Source organism: Conger conger, chromosome 12 (assembly GCF_963514075.1).
Source record: "Conger conger chromosome 12, fConCon1.1, whole genome shotgun sequence".
Lineage (NCBI taxonomy): Eukaryota > Metazoa > Chordata > Actinopteri > Anguilliformes > Congridae > Conger > Conger conger.
Window position 1 is genome coordinate 1908821 of NC_083771.1, and position 15495 is coordinate 1924315.

At 56.5% G+C, this 15495-nt stretch overlaps 5 non-coding genes and 1 pseudogene across 5 annotated transcripts; all 6 read right to left on the reverse strand.

The window, feature by feature from the left end:
- Nucleotides 1-3103: 3103 nt before the first annotated feature.
- Nucleotides 3104-3215, reverse strand: LOC133105704 (U5 spliceosomal RNA). The gene has a single exon (XR_009703898.1). It is a non-coding gene; the product is annotated as a U5 spliceosomal RNA (small nuclear RNA).
- Nucleotides 3216-3547: 332 nt separating this feature from the next.
- LOC133106415 (U2 spliceosomal RNA) lies at nucleotides 3548-3726 on the reverse strand (annotated as a pseudogene).
- A 6215-nt stretch (nucleotides 3727-9941) lies between these two features.
- On the reverse strand, nucleotides 9942-10053 carry LOC133105705 (U5 spliceosomal RNA). The gene has a single exon (XR_009703899.1). It is a non-coding gene; the product is annotated as a U5 spliceosomal RNA (small nuclear RNA).
- Nucleotides 10054-10385: 332 nt separating this feature from the next.
- Nucleotides 10386-10576, reverse strand: LOC133106428 (U2 spliceosomal RNA). Its single transcript, XR_009704487.1, has one exon. It is a non-coding gene; the product is annotated as a U2 spliceosomal RNA (small nuclear RNA).
- Nucleotides 10577-11008: 432 nt separating this feature from the next.
- On the reverse strand, nucleotides 11009-11120 carry LOC133105706 (U5 spliceosomal RNA). The gene has a single exon (XR_009703900.1). It is a non-coding gene; the product is annotated as a U5 spliceosomal RNA (small nuclear RNA).
- Nucleotides 11121-11452: 332 nt separating this feature from the next.
- On the reverse strand, nucleotides 11453-11643 carry LOC133106439 (U2 spliceosomal RNA). Its single transcript, XR_009704492.1, has one exon. It is a non-coding gene; the product is annotated as a U2 spliceosomal RNA (small nuclear RNA).
- Between the last annotated feature and the right edge of the window lie 3852 nt (nucleotides 11644-15495).

Consider the following 15495-nt stretch of genomic DNA (forward strand, 5'->3'; position numbering starts at 1 on the left):
CTCCTTACCTCTTCCTTTGAGAGTGCCCTCCCCAAAGCCTCCTGCTTCCCCTCCCCCACTCTCCTCCACAACTGCTCCACCATTCTATCTCCCTCTTCCACATCCCTATCAGCCTCCCTAAATAAATGAGAATAATACCTGACAGCAGCATCCAACTTGTCCTGCTGCTCCGTCACCTCCCCCCCCTGCTCTGTCAGCAAGACCTCCATCGCTGCTGCCGCCTGCCTCTCCTTTGCCTTCCGAAAGAAGAAGGCTGTCACCTTCTCGTCCTTCTCCCTCCTCTCCACCCCGGCCATGAACAAAACCCTCCTCGCCCTCTCAACATAATACTCTTTAATTTCCGACTTGATTCTACTTACCTCCTCCCATACTACCACACCTCCTCTGTTGGCAACCCCAGCCCAATACTGCAGGTCCCTCTGCAGCTGCCAAACCCTCTCCCTCTCCTCCCTCCTCTTCGCCCTCCCATACCCTTGACAGAACTCCCTAACTCTCTCCTTCACTACCTCCCACCAATCCAGGATTGACTCAAAGCGACATTTAAAAACCTGCCAGCCCAAATAAAACTCCCTAAATTGCTCAACAAAAATCTTATCCTTTAAAAATCCATTATTAAATTTCCAAATTCCCTCCCCCCGAGGCTCCTCCCTCCTTCCCAAAGAAAATTTAATCATCTGATGATCTGACGACCAACTCGGTGTCACCTGGAACTTATGAACTGATTCCCCCTGAGAAACAAAGAAATAATCCAGCCGCCTATTTATACCCCTTGTATTGCTCCAGGTATATCCTGGCCCTTGAAACCCACCCTCCTTAAACACATCCACCAAATTAAACTTAACCAATAACTCTTTTAGAAAAACAGCAGAAAAATCTCTCCTGCCCCCAACCACTCCCTCATCCAATGAACAATTAAAATCCCCCCCTAACACCACACACCTGTTTGTCATTAACAGAACTGGCAGACATTTTAGAAAAGAAAATCTCTCCGTTATATTACACGGAGAATAAACATTTAAAAACCTAAACTTTTTACCCCCCCAAATAACATCGACACACAAGAGCCTGCCTGGTACAATAGATACAAATTCCTCAATAAAAATCCCTCCCTCTTTAAACAAAATACCTAAACCATCAGCAAACACATTCCCAACACTCCAAACAGAAATCCCTAAATTCCACTCTTTAACTAAAGATATTACCTCCTTCCCTCCCGCCAAATGGCACTCTTGTAAAAAACAAACAGAAAAGGGCACAGAACGTAAAGAATAAAAAAGAGCTTGCCTCTTACCCCGGTCTTTAAGTCCCCTTGTGTTCAATGAAATAAAAATTTTGTCTGCCATGACCAAACCAAAATTGCAACACAGGCCTCACTCACTGCAGGCCCAAACTTTGGGCAAAAGCCTCAGTCCCCTTTACCAATGTGGCGTCATCGGGAGTATCCATGAGCTCCCCCTCCTCAGCCCAGTCCAGAGACTTGCCCTTCTTCTTGGCGGCCTTCCTAGCCCCCACCCCGGCCTTCTCCACCACCTGCTTCCTCTTGGCCCCACGTATCTCCACCTCTTCCTCCATACTGCACACAGAGCCCTCACTGTCCTCGTCGGCAGTGAGTATGTCCTCCAGGTCAGTGTCCTGCACCACACTGACCTCCCTGGAGGTACCTGCCACCCCCGACCCAGACGGCTCGCTCTGCTCCGTATCGCCTCCCAGCTCCCGCTGCCCCTCCTCAGGCTTCTCCTCCACTACAGGCCCTGTTGCTGGTTCCGGCTCAGCTCCCCCGGCCTCCTTTTCCTTCTGCGTCTCCGCCGCTGGCTGCACCTCCACCCTCTCGGCCTCCTGCTGCTCCTGCGCTGGTGGCCCTGGCCTCGGCTCGGCTCTCTCAGAACCACCTGCTGCCTCGGCGTAGGTACGACGCCTCTCCGGACAGGTGCGCATGAAATGCTCCTTCGACCCGCAGAGATTACACACCTTTGGGTCCTGGCATTCGACCGCCATGTGCCCCCTCCTCCCGCAATTGTGGCACACGACCGTCTCGCACTCCTGGTCGGTGTGCCCCACCTCCATACACCTCCTACAGAACGGGGGCTGCCTGGAGTACATGAGGTGCCCCCTTACCCCATCTATGTTGCACAGGGCCGGCGGATGGAAATACCCCTCATACCCGTGCTCATCCTCCTTCAGAAGCACCTCATACACTCGCTGCCCGTTCCAGAAGCCGTAGGAGTCCCTGCGCAGCCTTGGTCCTGCCACCACCCTGGAATACCGCTCAAGGAACCTCGTCACGTTCTCGTCAGGAAGGTTCATGTCATACATGTTTATGACGATGACCCTGTGGTTCCTCCGCTCTAGAGACTCTATCTCGAAGGGGCCCAGATCTTCCATAGCCTTGCATCGACACAGGAACTCTTGGAACAACCAGGGTGTTCGGAAGGCGAGGTCAAAATACTCCTCCCGTCCATTTCGCTGAATGCCCAGCACCTCCTTCTCAGTCAGAGAAAATTTCCCCAACACAAAGCTCTTGATGAACACCTCTCTCTGGGGCATAGCTCCAGCACTCCCCGTCCACTTTGCTCGCACAGTATTCCGCACCACTCTCCAAACTCCAGCCATCTTCAAAATTATCTCTGCTTTGCTCAGAATCTTGATCTTAGCCAAAAGGCCGAGAAGCGATAACCACAAACTGGCCCCTGCCGACGGCGCCCTCCCGGTGGCCCCGGACCGCGCTCGGGGGAAGACGCCACCTGGCCCAGGAGCCGGCCCCCCTCCCCGCCTTCCCAAGAACCCTGCGCACGCACTGACTGGCCGGTCGGCGAGCTACCGTAACGACCGGACTCAGCTGGCTCCTCCCACCAAGATCCACTGTCCTCCACTGGCAGGCACAGCCGCCAAAAACACTCGACACATACCGAGTACACTGTTACTTACTGAATAGCTGCTCTCTAGGCAGCGACCAAAGCTATTTAGCGAGCGGGGCATCGATCGCACGCGGCAAGCAGGCGATAAGCCAGAAACGAGCAAGTCGGCTCGGCTCATCGGCGACTCGCAAGCAACCCGCATACCTGTCGCACATTGCCGTCTGTCCTTAAACCGTTCGAAGTTGCCCCGTCCCGTGGACGGAGCATCCAAAAATAGCACAAACTCAGGTGCGTTCCTCTCCACGGAAATCTTTAGTAAAAGGCGAAAGATTTGTGCGTGCTGAAGAGAAACCCGAGCGAAATGTGACCTTTCAGCGCACCAGGCGCCTCCGGCCCCCTTCCCAGCCACTCCCACTGACCCGGGGTTGCCACTGCCGCCAGCCGGCCGGACAGACAATCCGAGAGGGAAGGTGGGAAAAGCGAGACAGCGCAATGACAACAAACAGTTACGTCCCGCACAGAAAACTACATCATTTTGCTAAAAAACAGAGGCAAGCACACTTACAACAAGGGCACATATTCACCCTATTTACAACACAATTTACATATATACAAAATAAACAAACAAACAAACAAACAAAAAGGGGGAAGAACAGGGCAACAAAACACAACCTTTTTTTGCACAAAACTTGGAGAGGCGCACCGTTCCCGAACGCACTGCAATAACGGGTCGATGCTTGAAGCGGACGGAGCAAGCTCCTTCTCCGACTCCCTGTGCCAAAAATCCGTTTAATATATAGTCCCCTGATAGGGGACGTATCAGATATTAAACTGATAAGAACAGATTTTTTTTGTATTTAAATTAATTTATTGGTCCGCACCAACCTCATTACATTTTCATACAAACAATAAACAAACAAATTCCAAACCACATCCTCTTAACAACTGTAAACTCAAAACCCCACCCTCCCCTGAAGTCCCAAAGTCCCAACACATTCCCACTGTATCAACACATTTCAAACCAAACAAAAACAGAACCGAAACAACCATACAACCCCCCACCCCACCCACTCCCACCCCCCACTTACCCTAATTACAAAACCCCAAACAAACAACTCCAACAACAAAAACAATACAAATACAAAAACAACAAGAAGAACCCCACCCCACCCCACCCCACAAACCCCGAACCCAACCACCCCAATCACATACATTCTATTTACATGCTTACATATTCCCAGGACCCCCCTCCCAGAGGAAGAGCCTTTCCAGGCCTCCCCAGTACTCCCGCACCCATTCCCACCCGTGCACCACCCCATCCCCCCTTATTCTCTCCGCTACCCTCCCCGAGAACCTATAGTAGAGCTGGCTGGGAGTCAGGACCCTCAGCCTCGTCCCCACTGCTGCCATCCTGTCCTCCCACAGCACCCACTTGCCATACCCTATCACCTCCCACACTACACCCTCAGCCACAGCTCCCACTGCTGCCAGCCCCCGCCTATACAGGACTCTCTCTCTGCTCAGGGTGAAAGCAGGCCCTACCCCACTGAGGAGGCCCTGCACCAACCCCCAGTACACCCTTGCGAACCGGCACTCCCATAGGGCGTGAGCCACCGACTCCACCAGCCCACAGCCCCTTGGACAGAGTGGACTGGCACTGCACCCATGGCGATGCAGCACCTCCCGCACCGACAGCCTGCCCATCGCGCACAGCCAGTGGAGGTCCCGCACCACCCCTGGTGCCCTCCCCCCGCTCACCTTGCCCCACTCGAGGTTCAGCGGCACCCCTTCAGGACCTGCCACTTGCCTGCCCGCAATGCTCTTATACAGCAGCCTGTGCTGGAGAAGTCTCTCCCTCTCCACTGGAGCCGGGCACTGCCTAAGGAAGCGCTGCACCGCCTGATAGGCCGGGGACTGCTGTTCTGCCCGTGGAGCCACGTGGGTCAGCGGCACCCAGTGCCTCAGCGCGTTTGCCAGGTGGAGACGGGCGAAGTGGTAGCACTTATGTGGGACCCTTTCCAGGACCATTCTACATGCGAAAGCTGTAAATATCGCGTCAAGCTTCAGGGGGATTCTCGGCACGCCGCGACCCCCCATGTCCACTGGCATGTACATGAGGTCGCGACGCACGTACTCGTACCTCCCTCCCCACAGAAACTTGAACATGGCCCTGGTCAGGGCCACCTTGATCCTAGCAGGAACTGGGAAGACGTAGGCCAGATGCAAGAGTAGCGGGAGCAGGACAGCCCTCACCACTACCACCCTCCCAGTCAGCGACAGCCGCCTGCGTGCCCACACCCCCAGCCGCGATCTCACCAGCGCCATACGTTCTTCCCAGTTCCGCTCACCACTGCCCTGGGGAAAGAAGCGCACCCCCAACACCTTCAGTCCCCCTTGGCACCGCTCCCAGCCACCATAGTCCCTCACCTCCTCTCTCCACCGGCCACACAGCAGGACTGAGGACTTGGACAGGTTCACCCTGGAGCCCGTCCCTGCCGCAAACCTGTCCACCAGGACTCTCACCCTTGCCAGGGACCGAGTTGAAGACACAAAAATTGTTGTGTCATCAGCATACTGCTGGATCTTCAACTCGGCCCCTGCAGCCCCTGGGATCCTCACCCCGTCCACACCTGGGTCCCGACGCACCAGCTCTGCGAAGGGCTCCATGAACAGGACGTAGAGCAGCGGGGAGATTGGGCACCCCTGCCGCACCCCCCCCGCTTGCTCCACAGCCCCGCTCAGAAACCCATTTATTTTCACACAGCTGTACACTCCCCTGTACAGAATGCGCAACCAGGACAGAAAATGGGGGCCCAAACCCATCCGCTGCAGGACCCGGAACAGGAAGGCGTGCTGCACCCGATCGAAGGCCTTCTCCTGGTCGATGCTGACCACCGCCAGAGGAAGGCCCCGATCGCGCACCCAGTCAATTGTGTCCCGCAGCAGAACCAGGTTCCAGCTGCAGGACCGCCCCGGTACCCCACAAGTTTGGTCAGGGCTGACCAGGACGTCCATCACCTGCTTCAGGCGGACCGCAGCTGCTTTGGCCAGCAGCTTATAGTCCGCCGTCAGCAGGGTGATTGGACGCCAGTTCTTTAGGTCAGCCCTGTCCCCTCCTTTAAAGAGCAGCGACACCACTCCTTTTCTCATGGAGGCCGACAGCGCTCCCCCCTCCAGAAGCGCCTGAAAAACCTCCATGAGATCCGGACCAATGATGTCCCAAAACTCCCTATAGAACTCCCACGGGAGTCCATCATGCCCCGGGGCCTTCCCTTCCCTCATGGAGCGGAGCGCCCCTGTCAGCTCCTCCAAACTGAGCTCCGCCTCCAGCGCCTGCCCTTCCTCCCGCCCCAACCGGGGCACCACACACCCCAGCAGTGCCTCCTGCTCCTCCGGGTCGCACTCTCTCCTGCTGAAGAGGTCTCGGAAGAAGCCCTCCGCGATCCCCAGCATCTCCGGGACCCCCGTTTCCAGCCCCGCTTCCCCTTTCAACCCGGTGATCACGGCGGCCCTCCTCCGAGCCTCAGCAGCCTGAAAAAAATATGCGGTGGCCTTCTCCCCCTCCTCCATCTCCCTCAGCCGGCCCTGGAAGGCCGAGGCCTTAGCTCTTCCCTCCAGGAGGCTTCTCACCCTCTCCTTCGCCCCCTCATACGCCTCCCACCTCACTGCCCTCCCCCTGTTGAGCTGGGCGTGCATATAGGCGAGGAGATCTAACCACCTCCTCACCTCAGCCCGCTCCCTCCGCCGCTGCGCCATGCTGAAGTTTCGGCAGAACAGCCCGAAACGCCCTTTGGCCGCCTCCCACCACTCCACCGCTGTGGGGTACAAGCCCCGCAGAGCCCTCACGGCCTTATACAGCCCTCTAAAAGCCTCCTGGAATACCCTAGATTTTATTAGGGAGGTATTCAGCTTCCAGTACCCCGGCCCCCATTGCGTGTCGGGAATGGGGACCGCCACCTGCAGCATGTCATGGTCCGATGCCCATGAAGGCTGCAGCGTGGCGGTCACCCCCGCCCACTCCTTTGGTACGAAGATGTAATCCAGGCGGCTCGCAGCTCCCCTGGAGTTACGCCAGGTAACGCCTGGAGCCGCCGGATGTGCTGCCCGAAAGGAGTCGACCAGGCCGTGGTCCCTGACCAGCTCTGCCAGCGCTCTCGCTGAATGTTCCACTCCAGCAGCGCTAGCCCCACCCCCATCCAGCGACACATTAAAATCCCCCCCCAGGATGATCCGTCTGGAGGTGGACAGACTGGGCACCAGCTCCCTGAAAACCTCCAGCCTCCGCCCACTCCGAGTCGGCCCGTACACATTAACCACCCGTAATTTGCAAGAAGCGCAATCCAAGTCTGTAAACATTGCCCGCCCCGCCACAATGTCCACAGACTCCTGGACTTCCATCCCTACTCCCTTTACAAGGATCCCCAGCCCATCGGCATGAACGCTGCCCACCGACCACGCCGATGGGCCCCACGTCCACTCCTTCGTAAAGAGAAGTACGTCCCCCATGTCCCGAAGATGCACCTCTTGCAACAAAAACACATCTCCACCTGTTGCCGCCAAAGAGGCAAAAAGTGCCTGCCTCTTCCCCGAGCTCCGCAACCCCCGCACATTCAAGGTAAAAACATTAAACACCATTATTTTAAACAAATTATTTTACCTACCCACCCTTACCTTCAATCTCCTTCCTTCTCGGAGGAGTCCCCCCCTCCCTCGAGTCCTTTCTCCATCCCCATCACCCCTGTTATTCCCGCCACATCCCAGCCCACAAACTGGGAAGACGGGCTGACTGCCGGTCCTACTGAGGCCGCAGAGGCTCCAGGTGCTTCCTCCCGGTCCACCTCAATGTCCACCTCCTGGGCCTCCCCCTCCGCCGAGTCCGATAGGGCCAGGAACCTGTTCTGCAGAGGGATGCCCGGTCCCGCCTTTGCTTCCCTCCCGTTTGTGTCCCCCGAGCGAACCCGCTTCCGCGCTGCCACCTGCGCCCACTCCGGCACCTCCCCCTCTGGAGGAGGGCTGTCCCCCCACGCCAACGGGGTCTGCAGGTCCGCCGTGGTGCACATAGCCGCTCCCTCCGCCTCCGGGGACAAGACCTCCTCACCAAGAGGCACAGACAGGGGGGAGAATAGCTCCGGCGAACCCTCTCTCGGGACCCCGGACTCCTCCGCCACGGCCCTCGCCTTCATCACCACTGCGCCCAGCCCCAAGCCCAGGCCAGGACGCGAGGAAGGCCCGAAGATCTGCTCACCCTTGGACCTCCCCTCCATGCCTCCCAGCGCCGGAGCAGGATCCCGATCTCTTGGCTTCGCGGCGAAAGCCCGGACCGGACCGGAATCCAGACCCAAACCGGAACTCCTAGCCGGACCGGAACCCGGACCGGAATCCGGACCCGGACCGGAACCCGGACCGGAATCCGGACCCGGACCGGAACCCGAACCGGAATCCGGAGCCGGACCGGACCCAGGAGCAGGACCCGGACCGGAGCTCGGGGGCGCAGCGGAAACCGGACCCGACCCAGACCCAGACCCAGCCGCCATGACCTCACTGGATCCACCTGCTTCCTGCTCCGGTCTCCCATCCGCGCCGCTCCGTGGCTCCTCCAAGGCTGAGGCCTCGCCCCCATGCCCAGGACGGAGGGACGGATCCAGAACAGGAGCCAGCCCCCCAAGCCCCACCCCTTCCTGATCCGGCCTAGTGGCCAAGGCCGCCGCAGAGCCTGGGCTTGTAGTGCTGGAAGGCCCAGCCCCGTGCTCCGAAGCCTGCCCTCCCTCCGTAGCCGACTCCCCTGCTTCTCGCCCGGCCTTCTTGGTGCTAGGCCGTGCTCGACCTCCAGGAGGCCCAGAGTAGGCCCCAAACTCACCCTGCACCAAGGCCGCAAACGACCTCACCCTTTCTGGGCAAGCCCGGAAAAGGTGCTCCACACTCCCGCAAAGACTGCATGTTTTCGGGGCCACGCAGTCTTTTGTCGCGTGCTCTGTCGATGCGCAATGTCTGCATCGGTCGGTGGAGCACACCGCCTTAACGTGCCCGTACATCCCACACCGTCTACAGTACAAAGGCTGGCCTGGGTACACCAGGTAGCCTCTGTCTGGGCCTATGGAGAAGGCCCCTGGTGGATGCGCGATCCCCCCCACACCTGAGGGATCTTGCTTAAAACGTACATAAAACCGCCTCTTACCGTTCCAGAAGCCAAACTTGTCCTTCAGCTTGACTGCCTCCTTCACCTCCGAACAATACCTCCGCAGGAAAGCCAAGATGTCCTCCTCCCGCACAAAAGGGTTGTACATGTGGACGGTAAGAGGTCTCAGGGCCTTGGTGTAAAGCAAATGCATCGTAATGCCTTGTAGCGCCGGATTTCCTTCGCACTCCAAGAACTTTCGATGCAAATTAAAACATGCCGCTTCCGAAAAAAAAGGTTAAATCAAAAAACCCTCTTTGGGAAAAATCCTGCAAACAAAACACCGTTTTCCGATCCACCATCAAAATATCTTTCAAAACTTTTTCAACAAAAAAATCCAAATTAAAGCCGTTGCGTTTCTCTCCCTCCTCCATCTCCACACGAACCGTGTTCTGCAGCCGCACCCGATAGGCCGGCAATCCACCGTCTGGTGTCTCCATCCTCTTCTCTTTCTTTTAGCCAAAAGGCCGAGAAGCGAAAACCACAAACTGGCCCCTGCCGACGGCGCCCTCCCGGTGGCCCCGGACCGCGCTCGGGGGAAGACGCCACCTGGCCCAGGAGCCGGCCCCCCTCCCCGCCTTCCCAAGAACCCTGCGCACGCACTGACTGGCCGGTCGGCGAGCTACCGTAACGACCGGACTCAGCTGGCTCCTCCCACCAAGATCCACTGTCCTCCACTGGCAGGCACAGCCGCCAAAAACACTCGACACATACCGAGTACACTGTTACTTACTGAATAGCTGCTCTCTAGGCAGCGACCAAAGCTATTTAGCGAGCGGGGCATCGATCGCACGCGGCAAGCAGGCGATAAGCCAGAAACGAGCAAGTCGGCTCGGCTCATCGGCGACTCGCAAGCAACCCGCATACCTGTCGCACATTGCCGTCTGTCCTTAAACCGTTCGAAGTTGCCCCGTCCCGTGGACGGAGCATCCAAAAATAGCACAAACTCAGGTGCGTTCCTCTCCACGGAAATCTTTAGTAAAAGGCGAAAGATTTGTGCGTGCTGAAGAGAAACCCGAGCGAAATGTGACCTTTCAGCGCACCAGGCGCCTCCGGCCCCCTTCCCAGCCACTCCCACTGACCCGGGGTTGCCACTGCCGCCAGCCGGCCGGACAGACAATCCGAGAGGGAAGGTGGGAAAAGCGAGACAGCGCAATGACAACAAACAGTTACGTCCCGCACAGAAAACTACATCATTTTGCTAAAAAACAGAGGCAAGCACACTTACAACAAGGGCACATATTCACCCTATTTACAACACAATTTACATATATACAAAATAAACAAACAAACAAACAAACAAAAAGGGGGAAGAACAGGGCAACAAAACACAACCTTTTTTTGCACAAAACTTGGAGAGGCGCACCGTTCCCGAACGCACTGCAATAACGGGTCGATGCTTGAAGCGGACGGAGCAAGCTCCTTCTCCGACTCCCTGTGCCAAAAATCCGTTTAATATATAGTCCCCTGATAGGGGACGTATCAGATATTAAACTGATAAGAACAGATACTACACTTGATCTTAGCCAAAAGGCCGAGAAGCGATAACCACAAACTGGCCCCTGCCGACGGCGCCCTCCCGGTGGCCCCGGACCGCGCTCGGGGGAAGACGCCACCTGGCCCAGGAGCCGGCCCCCCTCCCCGCCTTCCCAAGAACCCTGCGCACGCACTGACTGGCCGGTCGGCGAGCTACCGTAACGACCGGACTCAGCTGGCTCCTCCCACCAAGATCCACTGTCCTCCACTGGCAGGCACAGCCGCCAAAAACACTCGACACATACCGAGTACACTGTTACTTACTGAATAGCTGCTCTCTAGGCAGCGACCAAAGCTATTTAGCGAGCGGGGCATCGATCGCACGCGGCAAGCAGGCGATAAGCCAGAAACGAGCAAGTCGGCTCGGCTCATCGGCGACTCGCAAGCAACCCGCATACCTGTCGCACATTGCCGTCTGTCCTTAAACCGTTCGAAGTTGCCCCGTCCCGTGGACGGAGCATCCAAAAATAGCACAAACTCAGGTGCGTTCCTCTCCACGGAAATCTTTAGTAAAAGGCGAAAGATTTGTGCGTGCTGAAGAGAAACCCGAGCGAAATGTGACCTTTCAGCGCACCAGGCGCCTCCGGCCCCCTTCCCAGCCACTCCCACTGACCCGGGGTTGCCACTGCCGCCAGCCGGCCGGACAGACAATCCGAGAGGGAAGGTGGGAAAAGCGAGACAGCGCAATGACAACAAACAGTTACGTCCCGCACAGAAAACTACATCATTTTGCTAAAAAACAGAGGCAAGCACACTTACAACAAGGGCACATATTCACCCTATTTACAACACAATTTACATATATACAAAATAAACAAACAAACAAACAAACAAAAAGGGGGAAGAACAGGGCAACAAAACACAACCTTTTTTTGCACAAAACTTGGAGAGGCGCACCGTTCCCGAACGCACTGCAATAACGGGTCGATGCTTGAAGCGGACGGAGCAAGCTCCTTCTCCGACTCCCTGTGCCAAAAATCCGTTTAATATATAGTCCCCTGATAGGGGACGTATCAGATATTAAACTGATAAGAACAGATACTACACTTGATCTTAGCCAAAAGGCCGAGAAGCGATAACCACAAACTGGCCCCTGCCGACGGCGCCCTCCCGGTGGCCCCGGACCGCGCTCGGGGGAAGACGCCACCTGGCCCAGGAGCCGGCCCCCCTCCCCGCCTTCCCAAGAACCCTGCGCACGCACTGACTGGCCGGTCGGCGAGCTACCGTAACGACCGGACTCAGCTGGCTCCTCCCACCAAGATCCACTGTCCTCCACTGGCAGGCACAGCCGCCAAAAACACTCGACACATACCGAGTACACTGTTACTTACTGAATAGCTGCTCTCTAGGCAGCGACCAAAGCTATTTAGCGAGCGGGGCATCGATCGCACGCGGCAAGCAGGCGATAAGCCAGAAACGAGCAAGTCGGCTCGGCTCATCGGCGACTCGCAAGCAACCCGCATACCTGTCGCACATTGCCGTCTGTCCTTAAACCGTTCGAAGTTGCCCCGTCCCGTGGACGGAGCATCCAAAAATAGCACAAACTCAGGTGCGTTCCTCTCCACGGAAATCTTTAGTAAAATGTGGTTTTATTGGTTTTTTTACATTTCTTTACATTTTAAAATTCTTTTTCTTTTTTTAAAACACACTAATTAACACAAAATAATCATTTAATCAAGAACTTAGACTAATGAAACAAAGACCTCAAAGGAATGAAAACAAACTTAAAGAAAGAGTGATTACAAAATATTACAAAGAGACCTTACAAAACTTAACAAAATCAATTTCAACAATAAAGAAACTAAGGTGAATTAAAAGACGAGAAAATAGTAAAGAAAGAGTCCATTCCGCTCAGGTTTGGTTGTCCCGAGAGGCTTCTGTGTCCCTTCTGTGTCCCTTGGGGGGGTGGACTATATGATGAATTCTTTCCAGTGGTCCACCCCCCACTTCTCTCTCGCCAGGTTCTTGTTTGTGTGCATGTCCACCAGAATGCCGTCCTGGAGGAGGTTTTGGATCCTCCTCCGGAGAGTGACCAGGTCTACAGATGTTTTCTGGTAGACCTTGATGTTCCTCGTCTCCCACAGGACCTGCTTCACGGTGTTGATGATCCTCCACTGACGCTGGAGCACGGTGGTCTTGCATCCCCCCGGCGGACCGTAGAGGATGCCCTCAGCCATCAGGGAGGATCTTGGCAGGAACCTGCTTAGGGAGACAGAGGAACAAACAAGGCCCCAGACCCGCCTGGCCACGGAGCACTCCCAGAACAGGTGGTGGATGTGTTCTGAGTCAGTGCATCCGTGGGGGCAGCGCTCGGTGAGGGCTAAGTGCCGGCGGTACATAAACGTTCGTGTGGGGAGACACCTATGGGCTGTCATCCAGGCAATGTCTTTTTGTTTGTTTGTAAGACATTTGTGTGTTACATTTGCCCAGATGACTTGCGGGTCCAGGTCTGGCCCCCCCCTCGGGAGCGTTACAATTTCTCCAGATCTTAAATGAGCCATAATCATTTTATAGCTCCACGAGGTTAGGCCAGCCCTGGGCAGACCCGTCCTGTAGGCAAAGTCCTTCAGGGCTCGATAAACATAGGGGGGGTCCCAGCTATAGGGTATGGTGAGGTCCAGCACACCCAAGCCCATTGCTCTGAGGAAGGGGGTGGCATAGTACCTGGCAAAGGTACCAGAGGCCTTACCCACCTTCCCTGCATTCTGGACAAGGGTGGCCAGACCCTGCACCATGATGATGTTCACAATGTCTGGGACCCCCCGCCCCCCATTCCGCTCCTCTTTGAGGAGGGTGACGCGTTTAAGTTTTTCCATGGTGCTCCCCCAGACAAAGCGGAAAGCCATCCGGGTAATTAGCTTCCCGGTGGCTTTGTCTGGGGGAAACACCCTCCCCACATAGAGCAGAATGGGTAGGACAATTGCCTTCAGGACGAGGATCTTACCCGCCATGGTCAAGGGCCGTGCACTCCAGCTCCTGATTTTATTTTGGACGTGGCGGAGGGCTTCCTCCCAGCTGGTTCTCCCTCCTCCGTCAGCCTGGAAGGTCACCCCCAGGAGCTTGATGGTATTCCTACGCACAGGGAAGGAAACGGTCAGCTCCTCACTCCAATGTGGAGACAGAAACAGTTCACTCTTGTCCCTGTTGACCAGGGCGCCAGTGGCCACACAGAAGTCGTCCAACACCTTGGTGGCACAAGCGATAGAACGACTGTCTGTGGCGACGATGGCAATGTCGTCCATGTACGCCATCACCTTTAGCCGTTCCCCCCCCGCTCCAGGGAGTGGATAGCCCACCACCCCTGAATTGGCCCTAATGGCCTGGAGGAACGGTTCCAGGTAGATGACGTACAGGAGAGATGCTAGAGGGCACCCCTGCCTGACGCCAGACCTGACATCGAACGGGGCAGAGGGCTGTCGATTGACAACCACTCTGCCCGTTATGTCTGTCAGACAGATCTTTGTCCAGCGCAGGAGGGGGCCAGGAATGTTCATTTTCTCCAGCACTCTCTCCAAGCACACGTGACTCACCCGGTCAAATGCCTTCTCTTGATCGAGACTGAGAAGGCACAAGGGGGACCTCCGCTCCCCGGAGTGGATGATTAGATCCCTCGCGAGGAGCAGGTTGTCATTTATGGACCTCCCCTGCACGCTGCAGGTCTGGTCCGGTCCGATCACCGATGTTATCAGGCCTTGGAACCTCCCCATCAGCGCCTTCGCCATGATCTTATAATCGACTGAGAGGAGGTTGATCGGCCGCCAGTTGCGGAGGTCCTTCAGGTCCCCCTTCTTTGGGACAAGAGCTACTGAGCTCTGTCTCAGTGAGGCGCCTAGCCGCCCCTCCCTGTACGCAGCCCTGAACACTTCCGCCACGTCCCCCTTCAGGAGATCCCAGTGAGCCTGGTAAAACTCAGCTGGGATTCCGTCAGGGCCCGGAGCTTTGTGTGTATTCAAGGAGTGCACGGCCCTGGTGAGTTCCTCAGTGCTCAACTCCGCCTCCATCTGCTCATCTCCCAGGCGTCTGTCCAGGCAGCCCAGGAAGGTGTCCATGAGAGCCCCGTCTGAGGGCCTCTCGCTGTAAAGGCCCTCGTAGAACTCCCTGGCCACCTCCCGGGCCTCCGCCTCTTCAGACACCACCACACCTCTGCTGTTATAGAGAGACAAGATGTTATTCGTCTTGGTTCGTGCCCTGCGGAAGAAGAACCGCGTGCACTTCTCATCCTCCTGGAGGCCCTGGAGTTTGGAGCGGAAGGTCTGTTTCTTCCGCTCTTCCCGGTAGAGGGTGGTGAGGCTCTGCCGAGCTTGTGCAATTTCGCTGCTGACATCCAGGCCTCGGGACTGGAGGAGGCTTAGTCTTTGGAGGGCAGCATTGTGGCGTTCAAAAACTGCCCTCCCTTCCTTCGCCTTCCTCCGTCCGACTGCCCGGAAGTAGCCCCGCACTCGCTCCTTCACCATCTCCCACCACTCCACCGGGGAGTCAAAGAGATGTTTCAGACTCACCCACTCCAGGTATCTTCTCGAGAAGGAGAGACGCACCTGGGGGTCTTGGAGATGGCTGATATTCATCTGCCAGAGCCCCTTACCCACGGTTATAGGTTTCTCCCAGACCAGGGACACGGTTACCATGTGGTGGTCCGAGAAGTGCACCGCCTTGGTGGAATAGCTGTGCACCCTCAGGCCTGGGGAGAGCAGAAACATGTCAATTCTGGATGAGGAGGAGCCAGAGGAACTCACAAAAGTGTGTTGGGGAGGAGAGGCGCCCCCGGCGTCGCAGAGGGAGAAATCCTCGATGAGGGACCGCAGCAGGGTGCCGGAGCGATCCGGCCTTGGTTTGCTGCGGTCCTCATCTCTTAAAACACAGTTGAAATCTCCCCCTACGACGACGGGCATCGTGCAGTGTAACAGTGGTGGTAGTTTAGTGAATAGGGAG